We start from the raw sequence: 27,870 nt of genomic DNA, 5'->3' as shown, positions 1-27,870 counted from the left end.
ATTATCACTGCATGCCCTCAGTTTAGCAGCATACTTTTGTACTGGAAAATTATTAAAGACAGAAGTTAGAAAGTAGTGATACGCAATGCAGTTTCTGACTTCACAACCCTCACAAGATCAAACAACAGGCAGGATGCAAAACAAGGTGAGTAACAAAAGCAACATAGCCTTGTTTGTTCCATAGCTGTAACTCGCCTTTGCTCCCACCAAAAAGAACAGTCCATTCTTGTTTGTGTCACAACAGTAACTCACCTTTGCTCACCCCAAAATGAGCAGTCTATGCTTGTTTGTGCCATCCAACCAGCCCTTAAGTTGTTGGCAGCTGCATATCATATTATTCCCAGTTAATATCCTCACATATTTTAAGGCCAATTATATAGAATGGGTTACACACTCTATGTCTCAGAGTACTGTTCAAATAACTGATGGATGACCAAGAAACACAGAAAAGTAAGATAAAGCTGTATATTTGCAAGCAATCATTATAACAGGTTGTGTGATCACTAAGTGCACTATATCCAAATATAATAAATATAATACATGTACAAATAGTTTATGGTTTGATATCAGTGTACATTCTGTTGCAGGTGGCTATGTGACATTGCAGTTTATAGCAATGAACTGAAACATAAACAGCTGTTATTTCAACTCTCTTGTGGTAACAGGAGTAAGTATAGGACTGCCACACACATGGTCCTGGGTTCAAATTCAGCATATTCCATACACTTTTACTGTTGTTCCACTTCCCATTATAGTCACTTTCACCTATAACACTTGACATAGTGTAGATGATATTAATTATATGTATGACGGCTGAGACACTAATATTGTGTCAGTCATTTATTTATCACATTTATTATCAAATGTATGACTGTGAGTATACTGTGTACTATGTTCCTGAAAGTATCATTTTACTATCTGGACTTGCATGGCTTTCACATTTGCCTAACACACACACAACTGCTAGTGTAATTTTTCGCTGCTTGCCAGTGTTGTGCATGGCATACCATCGCACAAACATGGCACTCGAGGGTGCGCATTGCCTAGCACCATGTTTATGCGATGGTAAGTGGTGCGTAACATTTTCAAACATTGTGCACACTCCCCAGTAAATGTGATAACTGGAATTGGTAGGAAACCCTCATTCTCCTTTGTTCTCAATCCCTGGTAGACATGGCAGACATTCATGGAGAGAGTGTGAGATTTAGGGCTCAGAGATGGGGTGTCCGGGAGTCCAAGATTTTTGTTGGACTCCTAGTAAAACATCATAGCACCAGGCTGCTGCAGGGGGACTATTCTGGGTCTCAGTATAAGATAGAGGCTTGGGATAGTTTGGCCTGGGTGTAACTAGTGCCACCTGTATTCATTGCAATGGTGACCAATGTAGGCATCACTACAATGAGCTCTGGAGGAGGATGATGGGTACCCTTCATGCTTGGATATAGGAATTTAGGACAGAGGACATCCCACACATGTGTAAGTATAAAATGCAGAAAGTACTTGTAAGACTTAAAAGCTGAATATAGGCAAGACTGGTATTCATAATGGTATTCTGTTCTGTTTTTTCCACAGCTGCCAGGGAAAGGCAGGTCAATATGAGAACCCATGGTGCTACATTGGTGAGGATGAGAGAAGCATGTGGTATGTATACAGCACAGGAGTACTGTTATTGCAGCATTAAAAGTTAAAGATAGCTGTTTTGGTATTTTATAGAGTTTTATCAAATTGAACTTTTATATCTCAACTGTAAAAGCAAGTATGCATGCATTAGTCTGTGGCACAAACCAAGAGTGCAATATTAGAGAGTAGTCAGAGGTTGTGGGTTGAAATACTACACTTCCCAAGTAAACAATACTGTTAATTCTGCAATTATATTTAAATTACATTAAAACCTCTATACCAGTGGTACAAATGCCCTGCTCTACAGTGTAATCTGTATAACTGCAATACGCATATGTGCAATATATGCACATGTCAAGGAGTGTTTGCTGCAATCTGTATTATAGTGTGCATCTGTTAGGAGCTGGTAGTCTTACAACTAAAAGTTATCTGTTAGAAAGTGGTAGTCTTAAGAGTAGAGGTTAAGATAATAGAGTCAAATAATTGTATTAATGCATTGTGTGCTACATATGAAGGTACTAATCTTATCTCTTTTTTATCTCACCCAACCCCTTATCTGGCTTTTTTATTTTATTTTTATTTAATTGTATTTTATTTTTTTATTTTTTGTTTTACTTTATTATGTGTTGTCAAAATGTATCCATGTCATCCATGTGTACCACATCATGAAATGCTCCACAGTACAACAGGGTAGGCCTGCCTCACAGGATCCACCTGCCCCCACTCCACCAGTTCCAGCACCATTGCCCAGCACAGCTGGGAGCCAACCTGACAGCACCACCTCTGCTGCCCCTGCACTACCTGCCCCCTCAGGTAGTTCTGCCCTAGAGGATAGTGCAGTGGTTCCCTCTGGGATCAGTGGCAGAGATGGAGAGTTTATTACCACCGTGAACTGCCAGGTATGGTGCACACTGTTGATGCATACCTAAGCTAGTTGTAGAGGCTGATCTCCCTCATTTTACATAATACCAGGAGGAGCAGTTGCAGACATTAAGCACTACATCCATCAGTGGAGTGAGGTGACAGTGATGACAATCCAATGGGTGAGGACTTGATTCTCACTGTCATCCAGCTTGACAACCATGAGTTATGGATGTTCCCACCCTCAGCTGAACCATGGTGTCCACCAACCTGTTGTGTCCATCACTGTTCCTGTGTCTTGTCTGTCTGAGATTGCTTCCTCACCTATGCAACTTACCTGACCCAGACATACCTACTTCCCTTCCCCAGCATTCCTCTCTCTCTCTCTCAAAAAAATAATGGGCATCTGTCCCATAAAAAAGTCCCATACATAGCTCTCCATTTCACATGTGTCTTTTTGACACACTTGATTTGGTCCATTTGGCTATACAACATGATTGTGTTGTGGTCACCCCTCTCTCTGCAGGTGACAGTCCAAATTCAGCTAATATTCTGCACATGTGATCAGTTTTTACTATTAAAGAAATGGATAGCTATGGTTCTTTCCTACCTCCCGCCTGCACATTCCTGGATTGCTTCCTCTTTGTTCTTCCCCTGATTGCTCCCCATTTCTCCACTGTTATATCTTCCCAATTTCTTTTCTTTAATGCATTATTGCATGGTGGTGCACACTGTGCACCAACATGCAGCAATAGTAATGCAAAAGTAGCTAAAAGTTTTAGATACACCTGTATTCAAACCCAGTACCATCTGTCCCTAAAAAGGAACATATGACTGCATTAACTGCATTAACACCTTCTGGCACAGAGTCAGTTAAGTAGCAGGTGTATTCTACAGACTCAGTACTAACGGTTGTACATTAGCAATGCTGTCACTGGAATAGTTACATGGCATTCCCTCATTTACTAATCATTCTTAAGGTCTCCCTTTTGCATGCCGGGCAACACCACACAAACAAAATAAGCATGGCTAAACATTCTATTCATTTCTCTGTTTCCCCTAATCATGCTAAGTGCCACATTGTTCAAATAATGGCCAGAAAATAATGAAATAATACTAAAAAACTGACAGAGAAAACACAATTTGCCAACATATGAAGAGAATATAGGATGTTAATGAAACAGAACCTGGGAATTGTAAATTGCTTACTTGCATTTCCAACCTTGACAGATGTACATGTAACACTTGTAAGTCTAACCTGACACACCTACCTGATGTAAGCATTCACAGTTGCCATCCATTGAACACAAACACTGAGGGAGTGCCTGCACTGTGTTTACATCTGATACACGGAGCCATTGATTTGGGATTCAGCAATTCAAATGAGTTCAGACCTCATTTGCATCTTCACTGTGCTGACAGCCCTGAATCTACACCAGACAGCAACCATTTACATAGAGAAACTGAAGGCTAGCTGAATTGTTTATGTGTTAAACACAGAAGAGAGGCTATTACATTGGGATATATCTCCACAGAGGAGTACTGATTTTTAGATGATATACCTGCATTTCATCCGCTACATATTGCATATGCTGACATGTAACTATGAATAGTCTGTTTTTTGGTTTTTATATTTATTTTGATTAGCACACACTTTTACACTTTTATCTGTCTGCATTACTTACAAGTGTACTGTTCATTTGGGGGTGAGGGAGCAAAGCTGCATTTCTGTTATGGCACAAAAAAGGATTATGTTGCTATTGTTACTCTCTTTTTTTCTTCCAGCCTGTATCTAATGCTGTCACATGTTATGGTCAGTTCTGTAAAAATCTCACACCTTTTACTTTTTATTCTGTCCATGTAGACTCCTTTCCATGGCTGTATTCCAAAAGTTTTAGAATTCTCAGGGAACACTAGCAAGGAGTCTACACATCTGCTTTATAGCTTGTTGAATAGCTCCACCATGTTAGATTGGTTAATTAGTATGTAATTCAGCTGCTTATGCTGTAATTAACATGCAGCAGTGTTTACTTTGTTTGCATGGGTGTGCATGCTTCTACAGAGCACTTACTGAAGCTACAACTTTCCGTGCCCATGTGTACATCAAGCTGTGATATGCACAAGGTGAAAATGACCATTTAGGCTTTATAGAATCCCCCTGAAAATCTTTGCCAGGTCAGAAATGTATCAGTTTACAGATAGCAAAATTTGGTTTATCTACGCTGGTTTTTAATGCTAGGAGCAGTAATAAATTTTTTTTTATTGGAAAATTTATGTATTTTGCATAAGACTGGTGTTATTATCATTTGTGAAATATAGTTAGAGAACAATGACTGGAAACCAGTTCTGTCAGGGTATAAATGTTAGACATTCTAACAAAAAATCATGCGGAAGTGCTATGATCAGGATTAATGTTTGTTATGAGACGTGATTATTACTTGTTTCATGATAATGCTAATGCTGTAGATTGTGTAACTGTGACAATAAAGACATTTCTGGATCAAATTACAATTGTTGCAATGTATAGACTAACAAAGTTAAGCACTGATGACCTAAAGGAATTCAAACATTTCTTGCATGAAACACAGGAAGGAAAATAATAGTAAATGGAAACTTAAGTTTACCAGAAACAGTCAAGAATAATATTGATTCTACAACATTAGTAAGGAAATTATTTACAACATATGATCGGGAACAACAATATCTGTAGAGTATAAACAAACCTACCAGGGAATGGAAGATACAGGACATTCCCCCTTATTCAGCAAGCCCTGCATGGTGTGCAGGACTAGTGCAGGAGCTCCAGCAGGCAATATGCCCGCTGAGCAATCCAGGAATAAGCTGCAGGGATGTGCACAAGTACTCCTGCACTAGTCCTGCATGGACTTGGCTCCAGTATGCAAATTACCCCATTTGCAAGTGAGAAACATGCAAATGAGGTGAATTTGCAAACCAGGAAGCTGGCAGCCGGCCGTGCAGGACTAGTGTAATCTGCAGAAATGTACTCGATTAGTAACTGAGTACACTTCTGCAAACTACAAAACTGAGCCATGACAGCTCCAAATAAATGGTGTATATAACATGTAAAGCATGCCAATGGCCAAATATATGGCCACTGGCATGGAAAACAGTTAAAAAAAATAACTATTATTTTTTTAGCCGATTTTGGCTGTTTCAGCATAGGGCAGCAGCGCGCAAACAGGATCGGGAGAAAAATAAAAAAATAAAAACTGAAATAACCATTCTAACCAAAATCACTATTTAGCCAATATACTCAATGGCAGGCAGAAGACAACATGGCCAGTGAATAGTGGTTGTTAAAGGGGGAGGCTCAGTGTGGAACGTGGAACTATACGTCAGCAGGCAATCCTATGCAAATGAGTGGAATGATACTGAATTCCAGATTTCCCCTCACTGCTAGCAAGCACCCAACACTGTAAGAGCAGGAATAGCTTGGTACAAGCCTTGGATTTAGCTGGCATCATAGGGGTGTATGTCAAGCATACTGTAAGCAGATTGGAACCCTGTGGCTTGGGTTTGCCCTTAGCTTAGCAGAGCTAAGAAAGGGTGTGTGTCTGAGGCTGCCTAGCACTCTTTACATTGCATAAGCGGGTGTGCATGCTGCGCACCGGGTTTTAAAGGGAAAAAAAAGTAAACCAGGAAATAGCAGCTCTGTGCACATTTGAGCACTCTGTTTGCGGGTGCACCCCCGGGCTTAAACAGGAAGACAATGGGAATGGAAAACAGCAGTAGGAAGGTAATCTAGGAGAACTAGCATATCTGGCAGGTGAAATGTATCAGAATCAGCCAATTACACAGGCAGCAGACCAGCCCAGCCCAGAACACTACTATAAACTATGCAAACACCTTTCCCTCTGTTTTTTCCCACATACTCTACACCACTGGCGTATACAAGTGGGGAAATTTTAACAAACAAAAACAACAAAATGATAGGGACTTCAGCAGCTATCAGACATCAACACGTGGAAGAGGCTGTGGGTGGTGAGGATAAGAATGCTGTCGACCAACCCAGAGTGAGGAGACGGAGAAGGGTGTACAGACGCAGGGTAACCTACCAGGGGCTACATGAGCTGGAGATAGTCGAGCACTATAGGGTGGACAGGGACCTCCTATGGCAAATTGTTGAGCCAGCCATGCCTAACACACAGAACTAACAGAGGGGAACCCATCCCAGTGGATACCAAGGTATGTGTAGGCCTAAGAATACTAGCCACAGGTACCTCCCAAATGCCAACTGGGGATATCATGGGGATCTCACAGGCATCAGCATCCAGGATATTCCACCAGCTCCTGGATGCCATGTCAGCACATGCAGGTGAGCACGTATATTTCCCCAACAGGCGTGAGGCATTGGCCAGCAATATGCATCTCTTCCACCAAATAGCAGAATACCCTGAGGTAGTAGGTGCTATAGACTGCATACACATATGCATCAAATCACCACCCGGTGAGCGGGGTAGGGTCTACATCAACCACAGGGGCTTCCCCTCCATCATCTGCCAGGTCATGTGTGATGCCCAGGGCATTATAATGAATGTGTGTGCTGGCTGCCCTGGAAGCTGTCACAATTCCCGCATCTGGCATCTGACGCAGCTGTACCAGAGATTTGCCAATGGGGACATCCCTTACAGTCACCTAGTGGGGGATGCTGCTTATGCACTGGAGCCGTGGCTGATAATACTCATCAGAAATGCACACACACCCGAACAAGAACTCCATAATGAGGCACACGCACAGATCAGAGTTATAATAGAGTGTGTGTTTGGGATGCTCAAGTCACTGTTCCAGTGCCTGGACACATCCAGTGGAGCCTTGCAGTACTCACCAGCTACATGTACTCAAATTGTCATTGTATGTGCCATGCTACACTATATGATCCTGCAGAAACAGCTGCAGCAGGAACAGCATGGGGCAGGGCCACACAGCCCCCCACCAATTCCAAGGCCTGCACAGGCACAGAGTGACTCGAAGGAGGAACAAACCTGAGCCTGCCCCAGTAGGCAGAAGGAGACATGCCCAGTATGCCCTGGCCTTGGCAAAGAGGCAACGCATAGCACATACACTGACACAGTAGGGACCCAGAGAATGACACCTCTCTCTGATTCGCAAATACAGTAAAAGGGATGCCATACATGACACTACCTGTGCTCAACCATGTATAGGGAGTGTACTATGTGCATCCGACATAGGCAGCCCTCCAGCACCATCCTCAATACTGGCACACCCCCAAGGTAAGTCACTCTCCTTACCAATTACTGAATGAAGTAGTATGTGTTGTTACTTGTATCTATGGTATGGATGTGAGCATGCAAGGGAATCGGGTGGCTGAATGGGATGCCAGTATCTATGGTATGGATGTGAGCATGCAAGGGAATCAAGTGGCTGAATGGGATGCCAGCAAATAGTAGACATCTATAGTGGCAGCATGAGATCTGTAACAAATACTGGTGTCACCATAGTAGCCAGTACTACACATGGTGACAAATCCCACTACAGGAAATGTATTGGGCCACATGTGTGACCATATGACACACACATGCCAGTCAGGGATGTTCACATACCCAACAACAGTCTCAGCCAGCAGGACAGGTGTAGACAAACACAAACAAAGGCTGTGCTAAGGCCTCTGAATGATGCCTATGGGTAACCCCCCCCCCAGGCCTACAGAGACAGACTACATCAGGTCAGGCTTTAGGATGTCAGTTCTGAAGGGTAGGAAGTCAGAAACTGATATATAGGTCAATCAAACCTAAGACCTGTAGTACACTGATATGCCTTTAGTCAGCATGATAGGTTAGAATGCAGAATTAAATGGAGTACCTGACATACCAGTACAGTCCTAGCAAATGTGTACAAGTGTCAGGTGTACCCCCCCCTATCCTATGTAGAAATGCATTAACAGTTGGGTGTGCCCCCCAATCCTATGTAGAAATGTAGAAACAGTCAGGTGTGGCCCCCCCAATCCTATGTAGAAATGTGGAAACAGTAAGGGGTGTGCCCCCCAATCCTATGTAGAAATGTAGTAACAGTCTCTTGTGCCCCCCCATCTGACATAGACATGTTGTAACAGTCAGGTGTGCCCCCCCTCCAATCTGATGTAGAAATATAGTAACATGTATGTGTAGGTATAATACCAGTGAAGCACAGATGAGCTGAGGTGGCCAAGGCAGCAGGATAGATTGTATCATTTGTACAATATACAGGTATGCGTGTGTTAGGTTGGTGTGTGTTACATATTGTGTGAGAGTGGTCAGTATGTATGCATGGTGAGGTTTGACCTGGTGGCCATTGCCCAGTACTGCCGATGACAGGGCCAAGTCCTCACAACTGCAGTGCCAAATACAATGTTCCCCAGTATAACACATACTAGCAGTAAGCCATTGTAAATGTATGGAGGTAATATGTGTCACCATCTGAAAGCTGGACATGGTATGACAGTTGGGCCAGATATATAAGAAGTACACAGGGGAAAGTACCGAAGACAGACAGTGTATAATGTGTAACCATGAAATGGACACACCCTTGGAATTATTGCATCACATTATCTGGCCTTTTAGTAGGGAATACCGATGTCATCTAGCCAAACACTCGCAGATCACAAAGGTCATATGAATGATGTATTGAGAAACAGCTGATGTCCCTGCACAAGCCAACATCACTGGAATGCCCCATGCATATCTGTGGGTCAGATGCAAGTAGTGTTCATAGCACACACGCACCCAGGTCACCCAAACACCACCCACAGGTACCTCTCCGGACTAATCCCTGCTGTTGGGAATTGGTACAATATGACCCCCACCTGTGCATGGCAATAGCAAAAGAATGCAGCATGCAGTGCAGGTGTCCCATGCAGGTGTGTCCCTAGCAGTAAGCAGCACCATGTCAGCATCCACATCACCTGAACAATTCTGATAGAAAGTATTGGCATGAACACCTGGTACACCTACCCTGTCACCCCAGGGGAATATAATGTATGGCAGTCTGATACTGTATGACTGACAGAATGCAACGGCCTGCTACAGCTGGCCTGCATCACTACCAAATGGCCTACAGTCCTCTACCAAAGGCCTGCATCTCATCCATACTGCCAATGTATGTTAATTCATGAACTCCCAAATAACAACATAACACAGACCACAGAACCCATATGCAAGGCCATGTGGACAAACCATAGTAACATGTCCACCATGTCCCTCTGCATGAACTGTGGACTAACAACAATACACTGCTGTGATGAGGTGATAAGTATAGAGAAAATATCAGAAATGTTTGCATAATGTATGGAAGAGAATAGAATAATATGGGGGGTGGTAGCATGGGCAGCATGGAATGTGCGAACTCCGAAACACAGCCTTGTGCACATACTATCCCTGGCTGCAACAAACCTGCCTGTACACTACAATAGGGGCAATGTCCTGACTTATGACCCCTGCCTCTGGGTAACCTGTATGAATCTGTACAGCTGTGAGGTATTGCCACAGCAAGATAAGGCCATACTGTCATGTCAGTGGATGTACAAGTATGGGATCCTCTGCCACCACTGTAACAAGGTGCTGAACCAGTTACACAGACCCAGCAGCAAGTGTCTGCAGCTCTCCCTCCAGAATGGCATTAGTTTGCAGGAATATGTAGGCATTTGACCATAATACTGGACACAGCTGCATTTACCTTGTGTTCCCCAGGACATAACTGCGAGCAAAAATGTATACCTGACAGTACTTGAGGACATAAAACATCACAGTGTATAACACTACACATGTCTGAATATCTCTAACACCAGTACCATGTAGCAGAAGCAGCATCGACACAATTACCTACAGTACCCACTATCCCTTGCCCAGTTTGACCCCATATTGCCAACTGATCTACAGATCCTACAGAAACAGTTTGCTAGCTGTAGGTGTAGAACACAAAAGTCTGCACTGGATTACAATCTACCTGGAATGGATCCACACATTCAATACAGAAGGGCATACTGGGCATGCTCCCACACTTAGAGAAATGAAGGCAATGTCAGACAACAACATACTGAAAGGTCATACTGGGAATGCTCACACACTTAAACAAATGAAGCCCATGTCTGGCAACAACAGAGGACCATACATATCTGACAGTTGCAGATGTTAGTGCATACACTCCTCAGTATGCACCAGTCATGCTTTGCACACACATTGGATAGAAATACACACAGATATCCAAGGACAACACACTATAATATGCCAAACGTACACATACATAGATTTTCAGAAGAGAGTGACAGTGGTAAAGAGCCTTACATCATGAGGCCTGTCCCACCCAGCACAGAGCCAAATAGCTACAACCACATGATGTGCAAATGTCACTCACCATAGAAATTAGACACTGGTATCCCTCAGCATTATAGACTCTGTGGTGCTAGTGCTAACTGTGCAACATGACTGTACAAGGCATTAGTCATCTAGCAGTTGTACACATGTATCTGCAGAATATAAACTTGTGTGTGCCTTAGTGTGGTGTGTCTACCTCTAGATGAATGGGTCATGGCCCATGCACACACACTCCTCTCCATAGCCCGACTATGCCAAGACTGCTGATGTCAGTCACTGTGAAATACACTTTTGGGGAAGGGCTAACCAAATAATCTCTGTGGCTCATCTTGTGACTGCATAATGCTGTAGTGTGATTTACTAATTAGGTAGGAGTTCTAATCCCAGACATGGCAACTGTGTGTTTGTCTGTGTAAGGAGCACTGCTTTTGAGGCCATTCACAGTCAATACAGCCTCCATTGCCCTTCTTTGGCAAGGCTGCTGATGTCATTCCTAGTGAAATACACCTTTGGGGAAAGAGTACTCCATTAATCTCTGTGGTGCATCCTATAACAGTGCAATGCTGTAGTGTGATATAGTAGTTCAGTAGGGGTTCTATTCCCATACATGGCAAGTGTGGGTGTTTGTTTGTCTGTGTAGGGAACAATGCTTTTGAGGCCATTCAGTCACTACAACCTCCATTGCCCTTCTTTGGCAAGGCTGCTAATGTTATTCCCAGTGAAATACACCTTTGAGGAAAGAGAATTCCAGTAATCTCCATGGTGCGTCCTATAACACTGTAATGCTGTAGTGTGATACAGTAGGTCAGTAGGGGTTCTATTCCCAGACATGGCACATTTGTTTGTTTGTGTAGGGAGCAATGCTTTTGAGGCCATTCACAGTCACTACAACCTCCATTCCCCTTCTTTGGCAAGGCTGCTGATGTCATTCCTAGTGAAATACACTTTTGGGGAAAGAGTACTCCAGTAATCTCCATAGTGTGTCCTATAACAGTGTAATATAGTAGTTCGGTAGGGGACTAGTCTCAGACATGGCAAGTGTGGATGTTTGTATCTGTGTGTTTCTTTGTTTGTGTAGGGAGCAGTGCTTTTGAGGTCATTCACAGTCACTACAACCTCCATTGCCCTTCTTTGGCAAGCCTGCTGATGTCATTCCCAGTGAAATACACCTTTGGGGAAGGAGTACTCCAGGAATCTCTGTGGCAATTCATATAACTGTGTAGCTGGGGTGCCAATCCATACCCCTACATGTGACATCAAGGCCTGGTGAACAAAGTAAGCAACCCTTGTATTACCCAGAGAACACTCTCAACCCATGTCTCATACACGACCTCACTTGCCTAGGTAACAACCGCTATGTTGGTAGCACCCTGCATATTACCCACATATAGTAACCATGGTGTGATTGCAGTGGACTAGAGAGGGCATGGCACCCTGTCCCATCACTACAATAGGCACATAATTGCAGACAGTGCACCTTCACTATGTTCCACACTGGATACCTGCAACAACTGTGGTGCCATCACATGTGATCCACAAAGGACATATCATGCCTTAAACACATGCCCTGTATGGACAGATGCCACTGACACCAGGGAATACCTGTATCATGCTATCAATGTAGGTGCAGGGTCAACCTGGTGTCCATTACCAGTTACCGCCTCATGAGGCCAGGACTGGCACATCTGATGATAATCTGTGCACAGAACATGGGCCAGACACCCCAGGTACAGTTCCACATGTTATTGAACATTCATGTGGGGCATGTGCACATTCCAGACACCGTCCATGTCATGGACTATAGAACACATAAATGGCAAGCATTGCACAGCAATGTACACACACAATAGTAACCCAGGTGACTGGATGGTGGATACAGTACCCACCTGTGTGGGCCAATCCAGACACTACACCCCTGAGCCACACTGCAGACCATTGTCATGTGGCCTGATGCAAAGGTATACCCTTCGTCTAGCCTTGTATAGCCTTCTGGTACAGTCAGCCACTACACACCAGTGAAACAATGCACTCATGCATGTCAGTACTGCCACCATGTGTCTGTGTTTGTGGAGTGAGATGCTTTCAACCACATTCACACTCACTACAACTCCCATTGGCCTACTGACGCATGCTGTCTGATGTCAGACACCTTCACATACCCTGTGCCCATATAACATCCAGATACCCCTGTGGTGCATGTGATACCTGTGCATTACTGTATTGTGGCTAACTAGCTACTTAGGAAGTCTATTCCTGACCCTGCCAAGTGTGTCAATGTGTGTGTGTGTCTGAGAGAGTGTGGCTGTGTTGATGTTGACACCTGTTCATGTGGATAGGAATGTGTACTACACCTATCTTATCGCTACTATATCACTATTGCAGATGTCACTCATCATCAGATATACCTTTGGACAGCTCCCCAACATGTAAGCTATGTGGTGCATGCAATAACTGCATAGATATGTGATAGCAATACATAGTCAGTCAGGGGGTTGATACTCTGCACTGGTAGGTGTGTGACACAAACATGCTTAGCTTTTACTCTCCCACTCCCTCCCTGATATACTTTGTCTCTGTCTGTCTCTCTCACACCCTCGTTGGTGGATGTGGAGAAGTGCACCTGCTTTGCTTAGGCAGCAGCTTGCGTTTTGTAAGTGATGCTCATGATCACCTGATGGCCTCTGCATGAATTGTAGTTCCCCTCTAGGTGATTTCATGTGGAACAGCTGTGGTAACATTCCCATAGCCAATTGCATGGGAACACACTCCAATATCTAGGAACATCATGTTGGTGTTGGGGCTTTTCATTCACTGTGAGCAGGACCTAAATTTGGTGTTTGGCAAACAGCATCACAGATGGTATTGGGATATACCTCTAACAACATACACTGCGGAAACAGGCCAACAGAGAGGAGGGGTGATGTGCCAGACATGACTACAGAATGTAAGTGTTGCTTTTCTGCATGTGGAGTAATGTCGGTTTAACTGTGTGTGTGTGGATTTGGCTGGTCTATATAATTTAATACCTGTCATGACAGTGTTATGTGTTTGAGGAAACTCCCATCTGTAGGGATATCTGCGGACTGGGCAGTGTGTGGAGCCTTTTGTTTCTTATGTTACTCACAGAACACCAATCTGAGAACTGCAGAAGTATAGTGTGAGGATTGCAGTCAGTACATGGTAACAGCCATGAGAGTTACTGACTTCATATCCCTCATAGGACATATGTCACAACAAACCCTGGTACGACAATAAATGTATGAGGTTATCACAGCAACATGCCAATATTGGGCCAGTGTTTGTAGCTCCAGCCACAAGTCTGTCAACCTTTGTACATATGTCATTCAGAGGTGCATATGTACTGTACACCATTATTTATTGACATCATACCTGATAACAAGCTAGTCATATATCAGACTGCTAGACATGTTATGTATAGTAGGGGTTGTTTCTGAGGACATAACATGGGCATTCTGCGGTTGTGAGTACAGTACTGGGGTCTGTGTACTTATGGTGATTGTCGACAGTATGTGTATTGCACATACGTACCTTGGGCTGTGCACAGACTGTGGTAGATGCCATTGTTCTTGGTCCTGTTCTATCTGATATTATATTCTGCTCCAGTGTATGGTACCCTATTGGCTCACATGTCTGCAGGGCCAGACATACATGTGTCTCATAACACAGACAGGCATCAGACCACACTCTGTCATGACCCAGTGTATGCAGGTGTGTGTGGGTTAACCATTATGTTAATCTCTGTGGACACATTTCACAATGACAGGATGTTAGTTATCTTGCAGGTGTCTGACCTACCCTTCTGATACCCCATCATGGTCACCACTGTGATGCAGTGCATTTAACAGCAACAATACATGAACATGTACAGCATGCATTATGTGTAGGTGTGTTAGATGTGTGAATGGAATATACCATGGTTGGTGTATTGGTAAGCATCAACATAAACCATACTCATCAGCTACAGGCTGCTGCCTTGGTGGTATACCAGAGGGACCTACATAAGAGTGTGAGAGATGCAATGTCAGTGGCCACAGCTGTGGCATTGCTACATGGTGGGTGCAGCATTACAGTACATCAACAGTACAAGTCCACAATATGACCGCTTATGCAGATCTGTTTATTACTACTATGCAGCAAGAAACTATATATATGACATGTCAGATATGCATGATCTACCTGTACAGATGTGGATGCATATGCAACAGTGGTCTACTGATGTGCCCTGTGGCCTTACCTGCATGCTCCTCAGTCGATGTGTGGGTAGCACTCACCTCCACAATGGTGTCTGCCTGTTGTTGGGTGTGCGGATGGGCAGGTGCCACGAGGCTGGCGAGGAGCTCCTCAACACGTGTCAGGGAGGGATGGATGGCATGACCCCCCTGTTGCAAAGTGGTCCCCCCGGACTGCAGCAGCACACCAACAGGCATTGAGAGGCAGGTCAGAACAATGATGCTGATCCTGCTCATAACTGCGGTTATGTAGGCCGACATCATTGACCTTGTGGACTGGGTCATTCCACAGTGCGGTCTGCTCCTGCTGCTCATGGGTGGCCCTGCCAAACAGGACAGGATAGTGCTGGATTAGGTAGCTCAGCACAACCTCATTTTCTGCCGCTGAATACGCAGGTAGGCAGCCATGGGACATCTTGCCTGAAAGACATAAAGATGGAAACAGGTCTGAGCAGCTCATACAGCATGGTTACCATATATCTTAATACACATCTCTGTCACCCCCCACCATATCATCAACAAAAAACTGTTCACACAACTCAATAGGTATGGCTACAGCTTACCTACCTGTGGGACATATATTGTATTGTACCACACTTTGTGCTATGTGTTTGTAGCCATGTTCCCTGTGTGGACACTATCACTGCTGGCCTGTTACAGACTATTTCATCTGCATGCCATTGTCAGGGCCACTATGGTTCCATATATGCATGTGGTATGTTTGCTATGTGATTGCTGCACATCTTACATTTTGTGTTATTGGGGATATCTATGCATGCTGTTGGACATGTTCCAGTATTGTGTAGACTATTACTACCCACATATGTTCTATAACAGTGACACAATAGCATGTTTAGGGAATAGTTGCCATCAGAACCACCTCTCCAACCTCATCTGGCCATGTTACCAGGCCACATTACATGTGGGACCCACCCTGGGGCCTCCTCATCTACTGATCCAGCACTACCTTCAGGTGGAACCCCCTCAGTGCAGCAGTCAGTGTCCTCCCACTTGCTACCTGCATGCAGCATGCTGTGTAGTACTTCCAATTACCCCTGTCATGGCAACCCACTACTATAAATCCCTACATCATGTGGGCGTGGTCCCTTTACCTTTCCTGTATGGTGGACACCCTTCCTGTGTGTGGACAGCAGTGTTACAGACAGCAAGTAGCAATACTTCTTACAAGAGAACTTGCACACTCAGGCCAGCTACATATTTGTAAGAGGTTCCAGAACAACAGCGTGTGAGTACTGTTGTTGTATGCATTGTATAGCACCAGTGTTACAGGGTTTGTGTGTACATACTAGTTTAACATGGACTGCAGTCTGTCTGCATAGCTCTCAACTGTGTATCTATCCACTTGATGGCCAGAGGTGTGCGTGTTATGGTTTGCCTGTCCGCCACACAGGTCTTGTGTCTGATATATCACTGGCTGTTTGTGTTTCCTGACTAAGGGTATGTTGCAGACTAACCTGTAACAGCAGCGACTTGCTTAGTGTATGTCAACAGTATTTCACATATGGGCCTGTGTTCCACCCTCTGTCCTCCACCTACATACCAGGCTTTGTCCATATGACATGCTGTCAGGGGTTGTTATGTAATGCCTGTGTGTATGTCATGCTGCCATTCCTGCCATCATTCCACTGCTGTTACGACCCCCACACATATTGTGGGGTTGGGGCCATATATATGTGGGCTTCATCTGCACAATACATGTGTGCCCTTATGCAGTCCAGAGGCCAGTGTATGTAACAGTGGTGTAAGGCCCTGTATGTCAGTCTATGGGGGGGATGCACCATAACTAACCTAGGCTGTTACAACACGTGAGGGATATCAGCAGTAAGCTGCCTTAAGGTATATGGCTATACATTACCATACATTTCATCTTGGGTAAATGCTGTCCTACTGCTTCCTGACATACAGACTGTTCTGTTTGTCAGTGTGATTGTGATGGTTTCAGTTATGCATTGTTATGTAACATATACATCCCATTGTGTTAACTGAGGTCTTTACCCCCTAGGGATTGTGTACAGAGTGTAGATAGAGGCTGCTGGACTATACATCTGCATTACTTACTGTTGATTAATTGTTATCCTGTGGCCCAGTCTGTCTTTACTATTGTACTACTTCAAGGCCTTGGCCTGGACAGCAACATATGTAATGCTTTCAGGAATACTGTATTAATGTATCTGTTTGAGAGTTGTATTAGTTTGTTTATATTTATTTCAGAGTCTAAACAGCTATATGACATGGCATATACAACTGTAAAAGTACACAAATAAAGATTTCTAATGTATGCAAACCTGTGTGTGGTGTTATATCCTTTGTCCTCTCTGTGGGTATATGTTTCAGGCAACAATTGTCTTTTGTATGGGTGACTCATATAGCGCCCAGTTGGTAAGGTGGCAACTGTAGGCATACTGGCTGTACCGTATGGTGTGCACCCTCTAAATATGTACCTTCCTATACATATCTGTGTGTGTGTATGTGTAGTTACAGATATATATATATGTATATATATATATGTATATATATATATATATATATATATATATATATATATATATATATATATATATATATATATATATATATATATATATATATATATATATGTATACATATATATATATATATATATATATACATATATGTATCTGCATATTTGTGTATATGTATATTAGGAATGTTTACTGCTTCCACATTGTACAATCCCTATGGTAGCCAGACGGTACTGCATGATATGTTATTGATACCAGCCTAACATCATACAGGTGGGATGGATTACTTTTAACATCTTATGCCCATGTTGTGTCAGGTCCTGGTTATGGGACTTTGCAACAGTTGGTACTGTATTGCAGGGCAGACCTGTTTGGCTATGGGGGGATATCAATACATGCAAGACGTATGTTGTTTGGGCCCCCTCACCCCCATTAACGGTGCCTGTGGTCATATATGTATTTGTAATGTTCTCTTTTATATCTATAGATCTATATCTGTATATACATATATCTATATATATATATATATATATATATATATATATATATATATATATATATATATATATATATTGCTGTGTATATATATCATAGGTTCACAGGTTCATACTAGGCTATCTGCCTTAGGGCATTTATCAGCCTAGCCAGAGTGTGTTTGGCTTTCGTCACCCATTTTAAATTAATTTTGCTATGCCCTTTTTCGAGGTTAGTATACTGTGCATCTGTCTAACAGTGACACAGAAGTGATAGCCGGGGTAAACCTACAATCTCCCATCCACTCATCAAGATTCCTCTTGAAGAGAGTCAATGAGGGACTCTGCCTAACCTGGACTGAGATTTTATTCCAGAGTGAAGGGAGCCTCTGGGTTATGAATCTGTCCCTCCAGCATGTCCTATTTATTTCAGTGCTGAGGTTCAAGTCTCGAGCGCGTAGCTCGATGGGATTTGGATTTTCTGAGGTGCAGCCTGTCCATTAATTCCGGGTTGGACATGGCTTTATACGTCAGGCACAGATCGCCTCTGAGCAGGTGGTATGCCACTGAGTAGAGCTGGAGTTTCTTTAACCGGGCAGCATATGGCATCTGTTTGAGCCCTTTGATCCTCTTGGTGAGGTACTTTTGGGGTCTTTCCAGTTGCTGCAGGTGTCTGGTAAGGTACATCCCAAAAGGGGCATTGTACTCAGTTATGGGCCTGATGAGGGATGAGTAAAGAGGCACGATGACCTCCCCTGATCTAGATGTGAATCTCTTCATGATTAGGTGGGCTATATAAAATTTTTTTCTAACCACTTTGGCCACGTGGTTGTCAAATGAGAGATTGCTATCAACTTGGGTCCCCAGGTCCCTAATTACTTCTTCTGTACTTAATGGATTACCACCTATGTGGTAATTTGTGGGCATGTTGTTTTTTCCAAAGGGGATGACTATACACTTTTTGGCGTTTAGCTTGAGGCCATGGCTCTGGCACCAGTTGTCTGCTTCTATGAGGCCCTTTTGGAGGATGCTTGTGTCGGCTGGAGTGTCGATTATGGCGCCCAGTTTGCAGTCATCTGCAAACTTGGTCAGCCACAGTCCTTCCGTGTTGGCCTGTACCTCTGAGAAATATATACCGAACAAGAGAGGTCCCAGGACTGAGCCTTGTGGGATGCCACTTGTAACTGGTTTGGAGTCTGACATGGCTCCAGCAATTCTAACCATGTGGGTTCTGTCCTTGAGCCAGTTTGCAACCCATCTAGTGACATGGGGGTTTATATTTAAGCTGGTGAGCTTATCTATAATGCCCAAGTGGGGTATTATATCGATGGCTTTTGTGAGGTCCAGGTAGGCTGTGTGGACCACCTTCCCCTCGTCAATGGCCTTAGTGACTGTTTCAAAGAAATCAACCAGGTTTAAGAGTCAGGATCTGCCCTTAACAAAGCCAATATATATATATATATATATATATATATATATATATATATATATATATATATATATGTGTGTGTGTGTGTGTATGTGTGTGTGTGTGTGTGTGTGTGTGTGTGTGTGTGTGTGTAGACATATATATCTATAGATGTATGCATATGTGTGTATATTATATATATATATATATATATATATATGTGTGTGTGTGTGTGTGTGTGTGTGTGTGTGTGTGTGTGTGTGTAGACATATATATGTGTATATATATATATATATATATATATATATATATATATATATATATATATATATATATATATATATATATATATATATGTATATATCTATTTAGATATAAATATATACACACACACACACATACTTCTATATATTTCTATATATTTAAATGCATTTCCTCTACTGTTGAATGCCTGTGCTGGATGATATGTTTGTAAAGACAGCAGTGTTATGTATATCTGATATGGCATGGTAGTAAATCACTTTAGCTGTGGTGTGCAGAGTCCTGGGTTCGAGCCTTGTAGAGGCTATTTATTTTGTTGCTGGGCAGAACAAGGGCCATTGGATACAGAGTGATTATGGCACTTTTAAGCAGTTGTTAGCGGGTTTGCATGGGTTTGCGTGGAGGCAAACATTGCTAACTTCCGGTTACAGTTTCTTATACTCAGTTAGCTTCTAAATTGCGTAACCTGTGTAGGCATTGCTTAGCCCCGCGCAAACAGTCTTAAACCCACTTACTGCTGCTTAAAAGTGCTTACTCCCACTTACCCCCATGCTAATGTCTTTAAAATAAATGAAAAAGGTTTGATAGGAATGTAGAGAAAAAGTGGGGCACAAAAAGGGAATGACAGTAGGGAAAATAGCTAGGGGTGTGCAGGATGGGTGTAGGGAAGGTCCATAGCTGCCCATTTCTTCTACAGCAACAGCTGTGCATCTACACTGAATTTGGAGATAGATTTTGACACTCATACCCCTGAGAGAATGGTGAGGAAAACAATAATATGGTGTTAAGACAATTAGACCAGATTACATGTATCCAGTGGATACGTGTGCAAAATGGACAACTATGTATGGGGCGAGATTTTTTGGGGGAACAGATTGCTCATTTTTTTTCAGGTGAGAGTGGGATGTTGGGGAGGGATAGTAGGTATGTTTGGGGAGGTAGGTTGGGTAGGTTAACAGACAAGACAAACAAGACACATACAGGGGCGGTATATGACACATGCTGGGGGGTAAACACCTTGATGGGGAGGGGTGTTGGGAAATCAGAAGCCCATTAGCCCACTAGTGGAAACAGTGGGACTGAGGTCTTTACCCATGAGCAGTCATCACTGCACCACTGCACCTTCACAGCCCCAAAGGTGGCTGTGCTGGGGGCTGAGTCGGAGAACCAGGCTGATGCTTTAGTCACAACACATGGCCCTCAAGCTGGTGTAGCAGATCTCCAACCTCCCTGTTGAGCTCGCTACACACCATGACCTGGACCTGGTGATGGGTAACAGGTTCCTATCCGCACCTGCTCCTGGGGGGCTGAGCCCCATCCCCTGAGGTGGTTCCACCCAAAGGTGGTGCAGGACCAATGGACAAGGAGGTCCTGGGTTGGGCCCCAGACATGCTGGTGCCCTGTGCCATGGCCAGCTGAGGTGGGACAGGTGGGTCTCCTGGGACCCGCATTCCCATACGTGTTATGGTGTTTATGTTTTATCAACATATGTGGGTTAGTAATAATCAACACATTCCAGGATTAGGTATAACAGCATGCATAGATATTCTCATTAACCCAAACACCAGATATGGAACAGTTGCATAGCAAACAGAACATATGCATATATGGGACTACAGTGGTAATTACAACAGCATGCAGGTACATTGATGGCACCATGCCAGCAATGTGGGAGCATTTCAATATAGCACATGCATAGAAACAGATTTAAATAATTATCAAACAATAGGACATATGTCCCAACATTACAGTTAAGTCAACACATACCAATTGAGTTGTGTATTTAGTTTATTGTTGCAGATATATGGTGGGGGGGGAGAAAGATGTCAATTAACAACTAGTATATTCCTGTAGTTTGCATTACTTTCCTAGTTAGTGCTGTTATCTGTATCTTACAAGTATTAGTACACTACCCTATTGCCTTAGTTTGGGCAGTGGTATGGCTGTCGACAACTATATACATGAACTGGTTTTACCTGCAGTATACACCTCTTACCTGGTATACCTGTGTAGGAATTGTTTGTTAACACTAACTGTTTCTACACATACTTCCAGATTCCAGGTTGATGTTATACACATACCTATCCATCTCTTTTTGCACAGACTCTGGGCATGTCCTGACCACATGCAGATGAACCAGGGCATATTTTGACTATTGCCCTCTTAAACCTTTAGTGAATTGTACAATGACAAGTTTGTTTTCATTGACATTTTCCAAATATGTACAGACCTGACATTCAGTTATAAGACATGAAATGCTGCCTACATGTCAGAGATTAGCACACCGATATGCCAGGGGACAGGGTGACAGCCGGCAGATATGGGCCAATTTACCTGACATTCTGGACATTTCTGGAAACTTGTGGGGTATGATTCTGTATGCAGCTTACTACCATTCCCAGGATTCGGACCACAGCTGTGTCTGCTAAAAATAAAACACTGTCCATCACAGTTGAGTGTGCTGTATAGATATTGCTGTGTATCTCTTATCTGATTTCTGTCTATAATTCTCCTGTGGTTTTACATTTTGACCTTGTATTACAACACTCTTATACAAGATGTCCTAGACAGTTATATTGTGTAGCACAGTGTGGGTGACAGTGATGAGTGATACCTTATTATTCAGAGCAACTGCAACACTAACTTTACCATACAATACCAGTGTACACAGTTCCAGTATCAGTACAGGATACCAATCTTTTATTTCTAGGCACAGTGTTCGTATCTGACAGACCTGTGGGAGCAATGTTTGTTAGCACTACCTGAATGTTGCCACACAAATTACCAGATTCCACATTAATATTATGCACATACATCTCACTCTGTGACTGTACACACTCTGGTCACAGCTTGTCAACATGGGGGTGTAGATCGGACATACTTGGCTTATTACTCTTAAAACATTTTGGGGAGTTGCTAGAGTGACAGGTTTGTTCTGATAGATGTCTGACAATCAGTTGTATTTCTTGTTTGCTACCTAAACATCTGGGATCATCCCACTGATTTCCCAGGGGAACAGGGTGACAGGCAGCAGATATGGGCCAATTTACTGGACATTCTGGACATATATGTACACTTGTGGGGTATGATTCTGTATGCAGTCTACTACTACTCCCAGGATTCGAACCATGGCTGTGTGTGCTAAAAATACAACAGGTCACATCTCAGTTGAGTGTACTATTTGGATTTTGTTGTCTGTCTTTTCATTGTTTTCTGTCTATGTCTCTCTCAGTTGTACTATATCACCTTCTGGGATTACACCAGTAATATACAGCCATTCCCACACATTTTATTTATGTAGCACAGTGTGGGTAACAGTGCTTAATCCAACAGTACTATTAAGTGATTGCAAATCTGCATTACCATATGATACCAGAATAAACACATGCAGTCCAGCAGTTAGACCTTTATTGTCAGGCTATGCTTTTATTTACATACAACATATATGAGACTCTTCCTGCCATATTCTCTGGTGTATGCAGTACATGCCTTGAACACTACAGGTTTTATACAGGCAATTAACTTACTACTACTTTTAGATTTATTTCCTATGACAGTACATGCAAGAGTATTACTAACCTTCCTCGTGTCGCAACCGCTCCAGTCAACATCCATGGGCCTCCTGGTTCATAGCCCACTCACTTGCCACTGTGAAAGACATAAGAGGAATATTTAGCCATACCTATCCCTAATATACATGAGCTGGCAATTATTAAACAGGTAGTGGACTGATACACATGTCTGGGACCTCCCCTGTCTTCCTAGCCTCTTGGATCCACTGACCCAAGAGATCCCCCTTTCGCCGCTTCAGATCGGCATAGTGATGCCTGACCTGCTGACCAGTTCAGGGTATGCCAGTGGCACTGGTGAGGTCATGGGCGAGATGGTTCCAGTCTTCCTGTTTGTATTGGGAACCCTGGTACTGGCCCTGCAGCAGTCTCATGTCATGGTCTTTCACAAGGAGTCCTGTCATGACTCTGGACTCCTGGATGACCCAGCGCTGTGCCCGAAAGTGCACACCCACTCCCATTCCAGACATAGTGCCTACAAGTGGAAGCTACAACCAGTTATGAGATGTATTCCCGCATGTTGGGTTTAAATAGGGCTGTCTTCCCACACTTTGCCGTGATTGGACAGTTTTGAAAAGGCTAAGTTATGGGAAAAACTGCTTTCCTAAGGCTGGCATTGCTTAAAGTGGTATACCAATGGGCATACTGAGTTAGCTGGCCTACACACTGTTTACACCTACTAAGCTGGGCTGTGCAATGCTTAGCGTTGCTTAATATTTAAGTTGCATTATATTTGCATTGTGGCATTTATTTATTATTCATTACATGTTATATATGTATTTGGTATCCATGATTCATGTGTACATACACTGTACTGGGTCCTTGTGCTTATTAGTGGGATTTCAACACTTTATTACAATGACACCTCACATCTGGGCTTAATGCAGTACTCTAGTTCACATATTTATGTTATGTAGTAGGTTATATAACATAAGACTGTATATAGATTCCTTTCACATGTTCAGTTTGAATTTCCTATAGTGAGGATCTGTTTGGTGATACCTCAATCTCATGTACTGGTGTGATGGCTTAGTAGTTGACTACAGTGTACCGGGTACTGGGTTCAAGACTTACCAAGGCTGTTTATTTTGTTTCTGGCCAGAACAGCTTAAGGCACTTTTAAGCAATTGTAAGCGGGTTTGCATGGGTTTGCTAACCTCCAGTTAAATATGCTTAAGAGAGTTAGCTTCAATATTGCATAACCTGTGTGCACATTGCTTACCCCATGCAAATGGGCATAAACTCGCTTACTACTGCTTAATAGTGCTTACGCTTGCTTACTAGTGCTTACTCCCGCTTACCACCGCACTAATTTAGACAGTAATGTCTAATGATTCTTGGGAAGGTGGTGGATTTGGAAACTGTATGGAATTATCATTCATTACACATTTTACCTTCCATTTGTATCCCTGATTCCTGTGTACATATACTGTATGGGGCACTTGTGATTATCTGTGGACTTTGTAACATTATGACAATGTCACTTCCCATCTACATTTAATGCAGTACTCCAGTTCACAAATATATGTTATAAATATATACATGTTATAAATATATGTTATCGTAGGTTATGCAACAAAATAAATTGATCATACAGCGATTTGACATGGAAAATGGATTGTACTGGAGTGGTTCTCGAACCGGGAATGACTGCTCGTAAGCTGAATGTTCTGCCCTACACTATTGCTGTACTGCTTCATTTGCATATATATTGCTTTTAATCCTCTTGTGCCATTTAAGCTGCATTAACCGTAGCTAAGCAATGGGCAAGCCCATGCACCTACTGTTAAATTTAATCTGTTTCATAAAAAAAAATCTTTATATTTAATGTTTTAACTATTGCGCTTGTAAACGTGGGGGGATGTTGCTGGGGGTATGCGAACACCTATGAGTGGTCTCTCTCATTCTTTTATTCATACTCTTCTGTTCTTCATTGCAGGGGCATGTATATTTTGAGAGCTCTGCTCTCAGGCACACCCCCTGCACTCATACATGCTCCGTGTATATTTAGGAGCTCAGGTGGCGTGCCTTCATTAATATGCATGGCAGTCCTGCATGGAAGGATAGTGAATTTAGGGGATTGTGTTTCAAAAGAAATGATTGTTACTTCATGTCAAGTTTTCCACCATTGATGTGCAGTGATCATGAGGTTATATAGGTTAAAATGCTGCTAGATAATTTTACCAAATTGAAATCTAAACCAATGCACAAATCATAGTCCATATCAAAGCAAAACAGTCACTATGGAAAACTAATTAGAGTGAAGGTTTTCAATGGAAAGACTATAAAAGGAATGCGGCAAGTTTTGAAAGGGAAATAATTTGAAAGCAAAAGTTAAAAAAGAATCCCCAGGATTCAGCAAGCGGCTGTGCAGGAATAACTTATTCCTGCATGACAGGGACCGTTCCTGTCCAGCACGGCAGTGGACCATGCATATTTATGAAGGCATGCTGCCATGCTGTAAAATGGACACAGTTCTGTGTATGAGTGCAGGGGGTGTGTCTGAGAGCAGAGCTCTTACGATACATACACCCCCTACACTCCAGAATTGCCATTCTGCAATTTCAAATGAGCGAGAATGGTCGTAACACCCTCAACCCATCAGGGTAAGAAATCTGGACAAAGCCATAAGGGACAATCATCCCTACCAAGCCATAAAGTTATTAGAATAACAGGTTTGCCATAAGCATATAGCACGCACACCTCTCAACCCATCAAGAGTAAGGAATCTGGACAAAGCCATAAGGGACAATTGTCCCAAAAAGCAGAAAGTTAATAGAATAACAGGTTTAGCATTAGCAGGAATATTCTGAATGGTAAAAAGAAAAAAACACAACAAATATTTTTTTTTTATAAATCCGATAAAGTGTAGCTGTGCAGGTGTGTCCATTGCTTAGCTATGCTTAGTCCAGCTTAAACAGCACAAGAAGTTAAATAGCAAGAGACACCCAACTTAAGCAGTGCTGCAATAATGTAGTGTTTAGAGCGTATGCTTTGCAAGCAGCCATTCCTGGTTCAATCCCCATTGTAACAAATTTGCATTTTACATGTGAAAGCAGTACATAAACATTTTTTTTTTTATAATTAGCAATGATATAACATAATATTTGTTAACCAGAGTACTGTAGTAGGTCCTGATGTGAGGTGTCAGTATAATAAAGTTGTGAAACCCCCATATAAACACAAGTGCCCCATACAGTATAGTCACACATGAATAAAAGTAATGAAAGCATACTGGGGGATGTCAGGGACAGTAAACAGATTTCTAATATGTAATGAATGATGAATAAATTCCATACAGCAGATAATGTATAAAATAAAAAATAAGCAATGCTAAGCATTGCACAGCTCTGCTTACCAGGTGTAAGCATTGTGTAAATATGACTGATAAGCAATGAGTAGCCCAGCTAAGTGGATTTGCCCATTGGTAAGCAATGCTGAACGTGCCCCTTTAAGCACTGCCAACCTTAGCTAAACAGGTTTGCCCATAGCTTAGCTTAGCTCAGCATATTAAAAACCATCCAATCATGGCAAAAGGTGGGAAATCAGCCATATTTAAATTACACTGGTGGGAATATAGTTAATAACTGGTTGCAGCTTCCCACTGCAGACAGTATGTCAGGAGTTGCTGAGAGCATGCCCTTCCGGGTGCAGCGCTGGGGCATACAGGAATCCAAGGTCATGGTAGGACGCCTGGTAAAGAACCATGATGAGAGACTACTGCAGGGCCAGTACCAGGGCTCCCAATATAAAGCAGAAGCCTGGGACCATCTTTCCCACAATCTCATCAGTGCCACTGGTATCCCTCAGACTGGTGAGCAGGTCCTGCACCACTATCCTGACTTGAAGCAGAGGAAGAGGGGCTCTTGGATGAGTGGGTCCAAGAAGCAAGTCAGAGGGGTGATATCCCAGCAGTGTGTATGTATTCATATCAATAACTGCTTACTAAAGTCCAGCCTGTGTATGTGATGGATAGGTATGCCAAAACATTTCTCTATTCCCTTTACAGCTGCAGCTGAGCGGGCTGTGAATCAGGAAGCCCATGCTAGCAGGTTGCAAAGGCTGCATCGCGAGGCTGGTGAGTAACAATCCTGCTTCTAGTAGTCATACCAAATAAATATAAAGTAGTAGAAAGTCACCTGGCAGTATAAAAACTGTGTTTGAGTTGTACTGAATAAACCAGACAATATGACAGTAATAGTCTCATATAGGTCATATTTTAATAAAACCGTAACTGCCTGGCAATAAAGTTCTAAATCCTGGACTGGTTGTGTTTACTCTGGTATTGTATGGCATTTAGTGTTGCAGTCTCTGAATAGTAATATTGTGTTAACCACTGTTACCCACACTGTGCTACATAAAATATATGTCTAGGAATGTCTGCATAAGACTGTTGTAAGTACAAGGTCTGATTGTACAAACAAGAGAGACTTAGACATAAAACACTGAGAAAACAAACAGCAGTTTCTAAATAGCTCACTCTGATGAAACTCAAATTGTTGTACTTTTAGCACACACAGCCATGGTTTGAATCCTGGCAGTGGTAGTAGTAAACTGTATGCATAATCATACCTTTCAATTGAAAAGATTTTTGCAG

The sequence above is a fragment of the Protopterus annectens genome, chromosome 2.part2, assembly GCF_019279795.1.
Source record: "Protopterus annectens isolate FY-2018-M chromosome 2.part2, PAN1.0, whole genome shotgun sequence".
NCBI classification, from domain to species: domain Eukaryota; kingdom Metazoa; phylum Chordata; order Ceratodontiformes; family Protopteridae; genus Protopterus; species Protopterus annectens.
The sequence above is the reverse complement of the archived record's forward strand: the minus strand, read 5'-3'. Positions refer to the sequence as shown.